Source organism: Lithobates pipiens, unplaced genomic scaffold, assembly GCF_037356315.1.
Source record: "Lithobates pipiens isolate NorthernLeopardFrog02 unplaced genomic scaffold, aLitPip1_a1.2 Scaffold_30, whole genome shotgun sequence".
NCBI lineage: Eukaryota > Metazoa > Chordata > Amphibia > Anura > Ranidae > Lithobates > Lithobates pipiens.
Window position 1 is genome coordinate 122,421,813 of NW_027507791.1, and position 15,588 is coordinate 122,437,400.

Below are 15,588 nucleotides of genomic sequence, written 5' to 3' on the forward strand. Positions count from 1 at the left end.
GAGGAAAAGATGCAGGGGGGTCGGCAGCCTTGGTGCTGCTCGACCTCTCCGCAGCCTTTGCCACTATCGATCATCAAATTCTGGAAGACCGCATGAAATCCCTTTTTGGATGTAGTGGCACCGTCCTCTGTTGGATTAACTCCTTTCTCACGGACAGGACCCATCAAGTGTGGATGAATGCATGCAGCTCGCCAATTGAACCACTTCTCTATGGAGAGGCATTGTCGCCCCTGCTATTCAACTGCTATATGCGCCCACTCGGTGACATTATTGCTACACGCAAACTAGCATGCCAGATCTACGCAGAGGACATGCGGATTCTGTCTGCCACTGACAATGGGCCAAATATGCACCTACAACTGAGAAATAGACTCCTTCACATACAAAAATGGATGGCCGATAACAAGCTAGACCTTAATGAAGCAAAGACCGAGGTGATGCTGGTAGGCCCTCAATCAACCACCAATTTTCTCTTGGCCTGGCCCACTTCATTCTGCCCCATCCCAACACCGGCAAAACAGTTTAGGAATTAGGTATCATCTTTGATTCATGCCTGCCATTTATACCTCACGAAAAACTCTGTATCAAAAACTCTAACTTCTATATACAGAGACTCCTTAAAATTAAAGATCTGTTTTCGCACTAAAAAACGGCTAACTCTTGTACAGGGCCTTGTGCATTCCCGGTTGGATTGCTCTAACATCTTTTTTCTTGGACTTCCATTGAAGTGGCAAAGATAATTGCAAGCAACTCAGAATCAAGCTGCTCCTCTGGTCTCCGGATGCACCAGAACAGATCACATCTCTCCCGTGCTGGAAAAACTGCACTGGCTTCCTATCGCCAAGCAAGTACTATTCAAGGCAATGTGCTATATGTATAGGGCACACCGGAAACTGGGCCCAATTTATCTGTCTGAATGTACCGTCAAGACCACTCCGATCGGCCTACTTACTTCTCAAAGAACCAACAATCAGCAGACTAAAATTTACTGGTAACAGACGCCTAGTTACAAAGGGCAATGATCTGTGGAACTCCCTTCCAGCGTCTCTAAGGTCCTTACCTTCCCTCCTGTGTTTCAAGAAAAGTTTAAAAACCTTCCTCTTCATCCAGGCCTATGGATAATCTGATGAAGAATAGGAATTGTGCAAAAAAACATGGATTTTGTATGCTCTCTTTCCTCCCCCATCTGGAGGGTAAGCAGAGGGTTTTACTACCTCTTTCATGTTGGGTACCCTAGGCTCCTTTTTTTCTATTGGAAATCTCAACTTGATTTTAGGGTCTCTGTGTGCCTAGACGTGCTCCTAACGGAGCTCATTCGGCGCAATACAAATCCCATATCAAATCAAAAATCAAATCAATGCCAAGGCCATTTTTTTACAGCACTGCATCACTTTAACTGACAATTGCGCGGTCCTGTGATGCTGTACCCAAACAAAATTGATGTCCTTTTTTTCCGACAAATAGAGCTTTCTTTTGGTGGTATTTGATCGCCACTATTCATTGGTTTGCGCAAAAGTTATAGCGTTTACAAAATAGGGAAACAGTTTAGGGACTTTTTTTATTGTTTTTTATTAGTAATGCTGGCGATCTATGATTTTTAGCAGGGCTGCAACTTTTCGGGGGGACATATCTGACCCTAAGTAACACTTTTCGGTGACCAGTGACACCAATACAGCGATCAGTGCTATAAAAAATGCACTAATCACTGTATAATATATGATCAGAGGGTTAAGTGTCCCTAGGGAGTTGTTTTTAAGTGTATGGGGGACGGACTCACTTGGAGTAGAGCGAGATCACTGTTCCTGATCACTAGGAACAGCTGGTCTCTCTTTCCTCCCCTGTCAGAATGGGGATCTGCCTTGTTCAGATCAGATTTATTTCTGCCTCTCTTTCCCACGATCACGGGTAGCCAATGGAAATTGTGTCCGCCGGACCCGCTGGCGAGCTCCCTTGATAAGGAGCATCCCTGCAAAAGCTAGTGCACGGACCGCCGTACCGGTACGGGCAATTCCTGCAGCCGAGCCGCCTTATCGCAGTATAACTGCAGCGGCTGGTCTGCAAGTAGTTAAAGTCAATAGCCACAAATATTACACAGTTGCTGGACAGTATGTAAGTAGCTTGCTAAGGCCAAAATATAAGAAGAGATGAGGCAGATTTATCTTGAAATAAACAGAGTGTATTATTTGAGAGACAACAGCCACAAATATTACGATCGGTCCGGTCTAACCTTACACTGCCGTCGGCGGTGTTCCCGGAAAGGGTCAACCGATCGTTCAATCAGGTAAGATGCGTGACTATGCGCTGACGCGTTTCAGTCATCACTTTCGTCAGAGGGCGTGGCCACACAGCGCTGCAACCTTCTTTAAATACATTACACTGAGCGGAAATGCCCTGATGCGGCCATCATATGATGTTGTAGACACTTCCTGCACATCCTAAGGTGTCAGCCTAGAGGCGATTCAGTTCGCATTGTGCGCTATATAAGTATTTCATTCATTCATTCATTCATTCATTCAGCAATGTATGTAACTGTTCAGACGCCAGACATGCTTTTACACTACAATTATTACATAGAAACATCCGAAAATAAATACATAAAATTCATTTTACAATAGTCTCAGCTGTATCAGTACTTAGCCTATTAAGATCAATCCACTTAAATTAAATAATACATTAAATCAGCTTGAATGACTATATCATAAAGTGCCTTGAAGTGAATTGCATGGTTAGTGGCCTTCTAATCAAAACCAAAATTAAGGTAATTGAATATAGGTATCAATAATCACTTATGGATCTAATGATAATAATTCTCTTCAGTTTGTATTAGATAAGACTAAACTATAGTCACTTACTTTTTATAGTGTTTTACTTCAAACCTAAAGGAACTACTCCATCAACACATGCGATTCTATCCTCATACACATGGACTAACTGATACATAAATCTACATATATCCATGATCAAAACTGACAACCTAAATAGTTCAATCAAATCATATAAATTATCTTCATCAAACATTTGAGCAGTGTAAAATGACTTAAAACACAACTAGATCAGCAGATGACCAGAAAAAATAAGAAAAAACAGTATCTGTATAAAAACGTAAAAATCACTAATAAAACAATTTAAATCTAGTTCAACATTCATCCCTTTAGGATGTAAGGTATCAGCTAAAAATATCCATTTTGTTTCACATTTAGATATTTCACAAACTTTATTACACCCCCCCCCCCCCCCCCAAATTGGGATGTAACTTTTCTATTCCCCAAAACTTGAGGCCTGAGGGATAGAGATGGACGAACTTCCGACGGGACGTTTCGCAAATGCGGCCAAAAGTTCGTGAATCGCAAAGTTTGCGGCGGGCCCCATTGACTTCAATGGCAGGCGAACTTTAAAAACCTACAGGTCATATTTTCAGCCACAAAATACTTACTAGCTGTGCACACATAGTCCCACCACATGGCCACTGACATAACACATGTATGAAGTGAATCTGGGATCGACAACTACAAGCATTCTTTTTTTTATCTGTGAAATTTTGACAATTCAGGACTCAGGAGCGCATGAAGGCAATGGAGGAGAGGAAAGGTCAGGGTAGGCTATGAAGAGGGTGCAGGAGATGATCACCAGCACCGTGATATAGAGCACTGACACCAGCACCATGATAGAGTGCACTGGAACCAGCATCGTGATATAGAGCACTGACACCAGCACCGTGATAGAGTGCCCTGATACCTGTACCATGATATAGAGCACTGACACCAGCACCGTGATAGAGTGCACTGACACCAGCACCGTGATAGAGTGCACTGACACCAGCACCGTGATAGAGTGCACTGACACCAGCACCGTGATATAGAGCACTGACAGCAGCACTGATACCAGCAACTCACTGCTGGGCCCCAAAAATATGAGACCGGTCAACCTCTTCAAACAGGAGGGTACGTGCATATAGTACGGTGTACTTTTTTGGTACAAGGAAGTGAGCCAAATGTAGAAAAAAGGTCTGTGTGCAAATTGGGCATGCTCTGGCCAGAGGTCAAGCCTGCCCACCCAGTAGTCCAGGGGTTCATCACTCCTCAGAGTGTCCACATCGGCCGTTAACCCGATGTAGTCGGAAACCTGTCGGTCTAGGCGTTCCCTGATGCTGGACCGGATGAGACCTGTCGATGGGTCGGCTGAAAGAATGACCTCATATCAGAAGTCCCCAACACATCTTCAAACCGCCCTCTTCTTGCAGGTGCTGTTGGATTGGTACCCGCAACTCTTTCTCCGGGAGTGGGAATTCCTCCTCTGCCAGCGCACGCAAAGGCAGAATGCAGCATTTCTCGAAGCAAGGCCTGGAAGTGCTCCATTCTGACAGCCCTCTGTGACGGTGGTAACATTTCCGCCATTTTGTGTTTGTACCGGGGGTCTAAGTACGTTGCCACCCAGTACTGGTCCTTGACCCTTATGCTTTTTATACTGTTAAAACACTGGAGCATGAAGGCCCCCATTTGCACTAAACTGGAAGCGGTGTGGTAGCCTGGCTCCTGCTCATCATCCAGGATAATGTCGTCCTCCTCGTTCTCCTCTCCCCAGCCACGCACAACAACAGGGATCCCAGAAAGGTTTAAAGCATGCTCTGCTTGCTCCTCCTCATCCGCCCCGGCACCATCCTCCTCTGACTCCTCTTCAGACTCCTGTTGTTTACATGTCTCAGATAGAGTAGCCCCCCCTGGGAATTCATCCAGCATTGCGACTTCCTCATCTTCCCGCTCCTGCTCCTCCATGGCTTTATCAATGACACAACGCAATGCACGCTCCATAAAGAAGGCATAAGGTACCATGTCACTGATGGCGCCATGGCTGCGACTGACCAGTTTGGTGATCTCATCAAATGGCCTCAGAAGTCTGAATGCGTCGTGCATGAGCAGCCACTGGCGCGGTGAAAAAAAAAACAGCTCCCCAAAACCTGTTCTGCCGCAGAATTCGTACAGGTAGATGTTAACTGCACGTTTCTGCTGGGGCAGCCTATTAAGCATATAGAAGGTTGAGTTTGATTGCGTCGGGCAATCACAAATAAGACGTCTGGCCGGCAGATTGTGTCGCTGCTGAATGTGAGCAAGGCAAGCCATGGCCGTGTAAGATCTTCTGAAATGGGCCGAGATTTTCCTTGCCTGCGGCAAGATGTCCTGGACCCCAGGGTATTTGACAACGAATCGCTGCACAACCAAGTTTAAGACGTGTGCCATGCATGGCACGTGTGTAATTTTGCCCTGTTTCAATGCACTAAGCAGATTGTCACCGTTGTCACACACCACTTTACCAACTGTAAAATTGAGTGGTGTTAGCCACTGATCTGCCTGTGAACGCAAAGCTGAAGGGAGTGCAGGGCCAGTGTGGCTCTTGGCTTCCAGACACAACAGACGCAGCACAGCATGGCAACGTCTCACCTGGCATGTCAAATAGGTTCTGGGGAGCTTGGGCGGCGCAGTGGAAGAGACGCTAGCAGCGGAAAAGGAGGAGTCGGCCGAGGAGGAGAGGGAGGAGGATGGAGTAGGTGGAGGAGAAGAAGAGTCAGGCCTGCATGCAATCCGTGGTGGTAAAACCAAATCTACATGGGTGCCACGGGTTACATGCTTGACGGCCATCAGAAGGTTCACCCAGTGGGCAGTAAAAGTGATAATTCTTCCCTGCCCGTGTTTGCTAGACCACGTGTCTGTGGTCAGATGTATCTTGGCACCGACACTGTGTGCCAGAGATACATTCACTTGCCGCTGAACATAGCCATATAGCTCTGGGATGCCCTTCTGTGAGAAATACTTCCATCCTGGGACCTTCCATTGTGGTGTTCCAATGGTCACAAATTTTCTAAAGGCCTCTGAGTCCACCAGTTTATATGGCAGTAGTTGGTGGGCTATCAGTTCTGACAAGCCAGCCGTCAACCGTTGGGCAAGAGGGTTATCCAGCGTCATCATTTTTTTACGCTCGAACATTTGGCCCACGGAAGCCTGCCTTTTGCAGAAAAACGTGAGGATGGCGTGATGGAAGGTGGAGTGGAGGACAATTGTGAGGAGAGAGGAGAAGGAGAAGTAGAAGACGAGGCTGGACAGTGAGAGCCTGGAGTGTGGCTTTGTGGGTTCTGTTGCTCCCACTGGGCTCGGTGATGGCAGCTCATGTGCCTTCTTAAGGCGGTCGTCCCTAGGTGAGTGTTGGGCTTACCGTGACTTATGCGTTGACTGCAAAGATTGCAGATGGCAACACTATTGTCAGCAGCGGACACGTTAAAAAAAGCCAACACTGCAGAGCCATGTGCCGGCGTCCTGGGAGCGCCAGATGTGACCGTACATGGTTGATGCCTCGCTCCTGATACATTCGCATTCTGCTTTGTCCCTCCTGTGCAATCTAAGTTCTTCCTGCTTCTCCTCCCTATCTGCTGGTCCATATCTCCCTCTGAACTCCCCTCCTCTTCCTCTCTTGTGGGCACCCACGTGACATCACTAGACACGTCATCATCAACGTCACCTTCCCCACCGCTATAATTAGCGATCTCGGAGTAGGCAGCAACACCGGAGACCAACCTCCTCCTTGGGCGGATCTGGGTACTGTCGTCAGACTGCTGAGTGGCGGTTGTTGCTACCTCCTCTTCCTGATCCAATGCCAAGAGTGGCTGCGCATCGAAAATGTCTTGATATGGATCAGAAAATAATTCCTAAGACTCAAGCGGAAGGTATATGGTGGTGGTGGTGTTGGTGGTAGTGTCTTTGGGGGTGCACATAGCAGAGAGTGAAGAAGAGGGTGCAGATCGAGAGGAGGAGGAGGGTGCAGAAGAGTAAGGCTGAGTGAGCCACTCAACCAAGCCTGGTGCGTCCTTTGACGTAATCGCACACACCTTTGGCTCAAGCCTGTTGCTCCTGCCCTACCCCTACCACCCCTGTGGATGGGCCTGCCTTTTCCTCTGCCTGTCATTTTTTTAAATGATCCTGTGACAAAAGTCTCTAGAGAAGGGCAGTATGTATGTGGATGAAGGTATATAACACCCCGCTTCAATCTGTCGTTTTTGGGGGCCACTGGTCTATTACACCAGTTATAACACTTTTTTTTTTATTGCGTTTGTCACTCTTTGTAGTATCGCTACAGAACCGCTCAGCAGTCACAATGCTGCACAGTGGAAATGCTTTCTATATGTGCAAGTATTTTATACGTGTATTACACACTTATATACTGCACACCAAATAGTACACCTATACCAGTCCTTAAAAGGACCTTTGTGGACCTAGTAGCTAGTGATTTGCAGACTGTCCCTTAGTCCTTACACTGATAAAAGACTGCTGCAGAATAGGGCAGCAGTCAGCAGCAGTGCACCACAACCCTATATATTGTACACCTAGTAGCCAGTGAAAATGAAAATAAAAAAAAAGAACAAAATGAGCCGTGACCATCCAGTACACAGGACTCCATCCCCGATATTTGATAAAGAAAAAAGTAGGGAAGGGGGCAAAAAGTGGGCAACGGGACTTTATATGAAACAAATTACTTAGGGTAAATTAATTCAATCAATATAATATATCAAATTACTAATTTATTGGAAACACATCAAGAGGTAGTACAGTGGGTATAATAATAAAATATATAATATACAAAATTAAATAACATAATTAATATAATTGTCGCATAACCCAATACAATTTATGATACGATGATATTATTGAACATGGTAAAATAGACAATAAACCGACAGTACATTCCAGAGTGTGTATACAGTAATAACCAATAAATTGACTTAATGATTGAAGTAGATCAAACCCATAGTAGAATTATGGCCACTGGGGCATGGCATCCATTGGTAAAGAGCTCGACGCGTTTCGTGGATTGTCTCCACTCATCAGGAGCAGCTGTATATTGGAACACCTGTGATAGATCATATATTATAATGATGATCAATGATAATTGATTATACACATAGGCAAAAGGGGGAGCATAACAATGTTCCTAGCCACTCTTACCTATGGATGATGGATAAAATATATAGTAAATGATAATAGTAGTATACATCAGAAGCGCTGGGAGGGGTATGATAGCCTCCCCGGGAGCTGGGGTGACATCCTGGATTGGCAAACGGGCCATAGAAATTAGTTGAAAGGTCCTTGTGGATGGGATTCATTCGGCCAAATAGCACTCATAGGAATGAACCCAGAAAAGCTGGTGAAAGCAACAAATAGGGCTGTTGTTAGTGAAGTGTGAAATCAAGGGAGCTGAATAGACAGAATTTATTTTCATTTTTTCTAAACAAATTAGGGATGGAAACAACTTACTTTTTTATCCTGGTTTATTTCTTGGCCAATTGTGGGCATGACATCCATTTTAGCTAGTAATTATATATGATCTATTGTCAACATTCCTGTGTTTATACTTTAGGTCATCTATCATTCTCTGGGGGGAGGGTTTTCGCTCAATCCCGGGAGCTGCGACGTGCACCGCGGCTATCCTCCACCCCCCTGGTTAGGTTACTGTGGGGATGTTGGCCTGCCATCGCTGCACGTCGACTCCACGTCCACACGCCGTACGTCCGGCGTCATGGTGTGACGCCGCACAGCGGACGTTGTTTGTTTTTCCATCTACGTCCAAACACGAGAGACGCTGGGCTCCCCTTTATGAGCGCTAGTCGCTCAGACGTGGATGCTTCTGCCCCTCGGATCTGGACACAATTTAGCGTGACGTTGGTGTACATCCTTGGTGGTGCTGCAGGACCCTTTTTCTACACTGTTTCTTTTCCACGGTGTGAACTCTGGCTCAATCTGCCCTTACACCTATCATCACCCCTTTAACAGACATTGTTTTGTGCAATTTCAGGTATATTTTAACTTTGGGTTTAGGCTTCTCTTGGTGATTCATGGTGTTATGTCACTTTTCTGGTTTTACCTCACTGCACAAATTGCACATCTTTCCTGTTCCCTTGTGGTGACTATTTCGGTTGAATCTAAATTCCCTATTCACTTCCTCCCTCTTTTTTTTTTTTTTTCCATTCTGTCTATTCAGCTCCCTTGATTTCACACTTCACTAACAACAGCCCTATTTGTTGCTTTCACAAGCTTTTTCTGGGTTCATTCCTATGAGTGCTATTTGGCCGAATGAATCCCATCCACAAGGACCTTTCAACTAATTTCTATGGCCCGTTTGCCAATCCAGGATGTCACCCCAGCTCCCGGGGAGGCTATCATACCCCTCCCAGCACTTCTGATGTATACTACTATTATCATTTACTATATATTTTATCCGTCATTCATAGGTAAGAGTGGCTAGGACCATTGTTATGCTCCCCCTTTTGCCTATGTGTATAATCAATTATCACTGATTATCATTTTAATATATGATCTATCACAGGTGTTCCAATATACAGCTGCTCCTAATGAGTGGAGACAATCCACGAAAAGCGTTGAGCTCTTTACCAATGGATGCCATGCCCCAGTGGCCATAATTCTACTATGGGTTTGATCTACTTTAATCATTAAGTTAATTTATTGGTTATTACTGTATACACACTCTGGAATGTACTGTCGGTTTATTGTCTATTTTACCATGTTCAATAATATCATCGTATCATGAATTGTATTGGGTTATGCGACAATTATATTAATTATGTTATTTAATTTTGTATATTATATATTTTATTATTATTATTATACTCACTGTACTACCTCTTGATGTGTTTCCAATAAATTAGTAATTTGATATATTATATTGATTGAATTAATTTACCCTAAGTAATTTGTTTCATATAAAGTCCCGTTGCCCACTTTTTGCCCCCTTCCCTCCTTTTTTCTTTATCTAGTAGCTAGTGATTTGCAGACTGTACCTCAGTCCATACACTGATAAAAGACTGCTGCAGAAACCAGCAGTAATCTGCAGCAAAGCCCTGCACCAGCACCCTATATATTGTACACCTATACCAGTCCTTACAAGGACCTTTGTGGACCTAGTAGCTAGTGATTTGCAGACTGTCCATCAGTCCCTACACTGATAAAAGACTGCTGCAGAATAGGGCAGCAGTACACCACAACCCTATATATTGTACACCTATACCAGTCCTTACAAGGACCTTTGTGGACCCAGTAGCTAGTGATTTGCAGACTGTCCCTCAGTCCCTACACTGATAAAAGACTGCTGCAGAAACCAGCAGTAATCTGCAGCACAGCCCTGCACCAGCACCCTATATATTGTACACCTATACCAGTCCTTACAAGGACCTTTGTGGACCTAGTAGCTAGTGATTTACAGACTGTCCCTCAGTCACTACACTGATAAAGGACTGCTGCAGAATAGGGCAGTAATCTGCAGCACAGCCCTGCACCAGCACCCTATATATTGTACACCTCTACCAGTCCTTACAAGGACCTTTTGTGGACCTTGTAGCTAGTGATTTGCATACTGTCCCTCAGTCACTACACTGATAAAGGACTGCTGCAGAATCGGGCAGCAGTCAAGTATAATATTCTTTCTATATTTGGAAGAAAGTATATTATACGTGTACAACCCTATATACTGTACACCTATACCAGTCCTTAAAAGGACCTTTGTGGACCTAATAGTAATAGCTAGCTAGTGATTAAACTGACTGTCCCTGCTGCACACAGCGTCATGTCCCTCCCTACACTGACAAAAGACAGGCTGCTGCAATCACCAGCACAGCAGTGCACTGAACCCTATATAATGTACTACACCTATACCAGCCCTTACAAGGACTTTTGTGGACCTAATAGCTAGCGATTTGTGTCACTACAGTCTCTCCCTGCTCCACACAGTGTCCTGTCCCTAAACTGACATAAGACAGAATGTAAAATGGCCGCCAGCTCAGGTCTATTTATAAGGTAGGGGGAATGTCCAATTGTCCATGTGCTGAAATGTCTCAACTGGCTGTCCTGTACCCCATGATGGATGTGTCATCATGGGTCAAAGTTCTTTCACACTGTAAACACATATGTCCGCCGGGCGAACAGCGGAAATAGTCCGCCAATCAGGCGAATCGCGAGCACCCAAATTCGCCACGAACCGACCGCCGGGCGAACAATTCTGTCATCCCTACTGAGGAATCTCTGTTGTGTTTTAATCTAAAGTGCATAGAAACACTATGCTCCTTATACCCAATTTTAATATTATTAATATGTTCTGAAATTCTTTTCATTAAGGTCCTTTTTGTACGTCCTATATAGAGCATATTGCATGGGCAAAGGAGGTCATACACAACATGCATGGTCATACATGATATAAAATCTTTGATTTTAAAAGTTTTAAAATTGGAAGGGGATTGAAATTCAGTAAGTCCTCGTAGTCTAGTATGAACCTGCCGACAGGAAACGCACCTACGACAGGCAAAAAAAAACAGAGGATTCATTGAACATAATCGGTCTCATAGGTGGGTCTAAAATTTTCTTAACAATTGCATCACCGAAACTCCTACCTTTTTTGTATATAAATACAGGATTCTCAGGGATCGCTTTTGATAGAATCTTATCAGAATTCAAAAGAGGCTAATATTTTCGAAAGATACTTTCTACCTCTTTTCGTTGTGTGTGAAATTGAGCGATAAAGCCCCATGTTGTTTACTAATTTGGGTTTGTCAGTTAAACAAGCTACCTGGGATGTGGTCATAACTTCATCAACTTGATGCATTTAGAGGGAGCCAGTTTCCTTTTTTAGGACGAGGAATAAGGAGAGGGTTGAGGGGCCAAAGAGGCAATTGGCATCGCAACAACCCTCCAAGAGGAAATATTCCCCCAAAGGAACAGAGATGGGCAAATCCTCCAGCCTGGATATCACCCCGTCCCACTTTGGTAGTAACAAACGTACAAGGGGCACAAGAGGGGGATTCAGAGTGCAAAAAAAGAAGAAGGGAAACAGATTAGGGCGCATTTATAATTTAGCACAGATAGATCTAAATGATAAAGAAGTTAATATCCTTAATGCAGGATTGAAGTGTACCACTAATACACCTATTAATAAATTTAACGTATACATAGACGTACATAAGTACATACGAAAAATCAATATGAAAAGATATTTTCTGGGAGTAAATACAGATCTAAATACAAGAAAAAAAAAGACTATGTGACGGTAGGTGTTGACAGTGGCCTTAAAAACAAATCTTTATTTAATCCTCCACAACCATCTAACAAACATGTGGATGTATTTAAAAGGATGGTATTACAGGACATGGACAAGTTGGTGCCTAAGAAGCAGGTCAATCCAAGGTATATAGAGGAAGGTTTGAAATCCCTGGAGGCTAGGAAAGATGTGATCATTAGATCTGCCGATAAAGGGGGAGGTGTTGTGATTCTTAATAAAGCTTATTATCATACACAGTTAATTGTTATGCTATCCGACTGTAATGTATTTGAAGAAGGTTTCTGCGCTGCGTGGCCATGCCCTCTGACGAAAGTGATGACTGAAACGCGTCAGAGCGTAGCTTACCTGATTGAACGATCGTTTGACAGTCTACCCTTTCCGGGAACACCGTGGACGGCGGTGTAAGGTTAGACCGGACCGATCGTAATATGGTTTTTAAATTTTATGTACTATTCAAGATGTTGATTTTGTGAGTGCGCATTTTGATGAGTTTTTTAATATAAATAAATGGTTTGATACGAACAGGATTACGCTATGTAGTTTTCTTCATTCCTTCACATGTGCAAATCACTTTTTGGAAAAGTGACTAATATATAACCGATGGGATATATCCGATGCCTTGTCATATGTGAGAGCTGAAGATACGATCATCTGTTGATAAGAGATGTGCTTTTGAACCAGGTACTTCTGGTAAGTGCATAACCTATAGGGATTTGCACAGGAGGTGTGGTGGTGGACTACTGAGATTCTGAATGACCTGCTAGCAACACTTGCCACATTTTTTTACATTTTTTTGCTTGCAGTAATTTTGCTGACTATGAACTATTATTGAAACAATTGATGGACTTTTTTGTTTCTGGTATATGTAACAATTTTTTTTTGGTTTCTTGCATTTGTATTGCGACCAATTATATGAATAGACATATGCCTATTGAATATGAGAAATATAGAGGTAGAGTGATACATAGAGGAACGAATTGAGTTTAAATAACATACAGTATTTATGCTTTTGGTTTGAAAGTAATTATATATACTATAAGGTTTCTTACTGTGTCTAGGTTGACCACAACCCTATATATTGTACACCTATACCAGTCCTTAAAAAGAACCTTTGTGGACCTAGTAGCTAGTGATTTGCAGACTGTCCCTCAGTCCCTACACTGATAAAAGACTGCTGCAGAAACGAGCAGTAATCTGCAGCACAGCAGTGCACCACAACCCTATATATTGTACACCTATACCCATCCTTAAAAAGGACCTTTGTAGACCTAGTAGCTAGTGATTTGCAGACTGTCCCTCAGTCCCTACACTGATAAAAGGCAGCTGCAGAATCGGGCAGCAGTCAGCAGCAGTGCACCAGCACCCTATATACTGTACACCTATACCAGTTCTTAAAAGGACCTTTGTGGACCTAGTAGTAATAACTAGCTAGTGATTAAACTGACTGTCCCTGCTCCACACAGTGTCCTGTCCCTACACTGACAAAAGACAGCTGCAATCACCAGCACAGCAGTACACTGAACCCTATATACTGTACTACACCTATACCAGTCCTAAAAAGGACTTTTGTGGACCTAATAGCTAGTGATTTGTGTCACTACAGTCTCTCCCTGCTCCACACAGCGTCCTGTCCCTACACTGACATAAGACAGAATGTAAAATGGCTGCCAGATCAGGTCTATTTATAAGGTAGGGGGTATGTCCAATTGTCCATGTGCTAAAATGTCTCAATTGGCTGTCCTGTACCCCATGATGGATGTGTCATCATGGGTCAAAGTTCTTTCACACTGTAAACGCATATGTCCGCCGGGCGAACAGCGCCGATAGTCCGCCAGTTTGGCGAATCGTGAACACGCAAAATTCGCCGCGAACTGACCACCGTGTACAATGGCTGGATAGTATTTAAGCAGCTTGGTAATGTCACAACCTAAGAGGAAGAGACAAGGCAGGGTTTATCTTGAAATAAACATTAGAGTATATAATTTAAGAAGCGATAGCCACAATTATTGTAGAGTGACTGGACAGCATGTAAGCAGCTTGATCAGGTTACAATAAAAACAATAAGAGAAAGCAGAAAACAAAGAGAAAGTAGGTTTTATCTTCAAATAAGCAGCATTAGAGTGTATTATTTGAGAGAGACCAGTCACAGATGTTGTACAGTGCGAGGACATATGCATGCAGCTTTGTAAAATTGCAATGTAAGAGGGACATTCCTACTGCTGTGCATCCAGCGGCAGGCCTTTCAGATCATGGAATATGTACTCCGGGAAGAAAACGGGGGGGGGGGGGCGGGATTTAGCACTAATCACCACTTTCTCATAGCTCACTATACTGCCTCCTTCAGTTGCCAAGATTCTGCAAACATGATATGAACAAGAATCCCAGCTTCCCAGAGCCTGTTTTCCTACCAAACTTGTACAAGTACTCCCTGGCTGCATGACCAATTTTTAATTACAGCACATGGGGGTGTGCTGGCACTGCATTTCTGCCAGGCAAACTCTAACAGAGTATGACTCCCTAAGGTGGGCACAGGGAATCCAGGGTACTTAACAAGGAACCACTGCACCACCAGGTTTAAACATGTGACAGGAAAGGTAACGGACCTCCCTCCTCAACAGGACTATGTTCACTGTAAATGCTTCCTCTGTCCAGTACCACAAAATCCAAGATCCTTTTAGCCCACCCAGTCACTAGCTGTAACTCAGTGTAGGGTGAAAAACATCAGACTCTTTATTTAAGCACATGTAACAACAGATATACAACTCAGGGACACTCCCCCCTCCCTTGGATTCAGGACGGTGGTAAACTATCCAATAACAATAGACACACAGGTCGGTGTATTCCAACTTCTCTTCAGTAAAACAATCTTATCAGCAGGGAGGGGCTGCTGGAGGGGCCCCCCTCCACATAGACATACATTCCATATTATACTTTTCTCCCAAAGCCGACAGACACAACAGAACATTTAAATACAACCACACCCAAAGTGACTTCCGTCCATCCCAGTAACACTTGGCAGGTGCAAACACTTGTAGGGCTTGTGTTGGGGAACTGTAGCACAATCAGGGGAAGTAGGGTTCCCGTGACTGGTATGTGTGTGAATTGTCCCGTGCTAGAGGGGAGCCAGCAGCTTAGTGGCGCCTCTCAATAATAATAGAGTAAAAACAGGGAGTTAATCCAAGAACAGGAAGAGAGTCCACCCCCTCATATACATAGATCTTGGTTCACTAACCATCGTTATTCATCTACTGCTGTCCTTGTAACTAGAACAGCCATATAATATTCCCAAGACTAAGAGAAGCCTAGAAAAAAAATGAATTACAAAAATGAGGACCATGCAGTATAACCAAAGCACATTTTTTAAATTAAATTCATAAATTGTGCTTTGGTTATACAGCTTGGTCCTCATTTTTGTAGTGTCACTTCTCAGCTTGGGCCTAGAGAGCTACCATCATTGTCCCTGACCCCAATTTGGAACAAAGT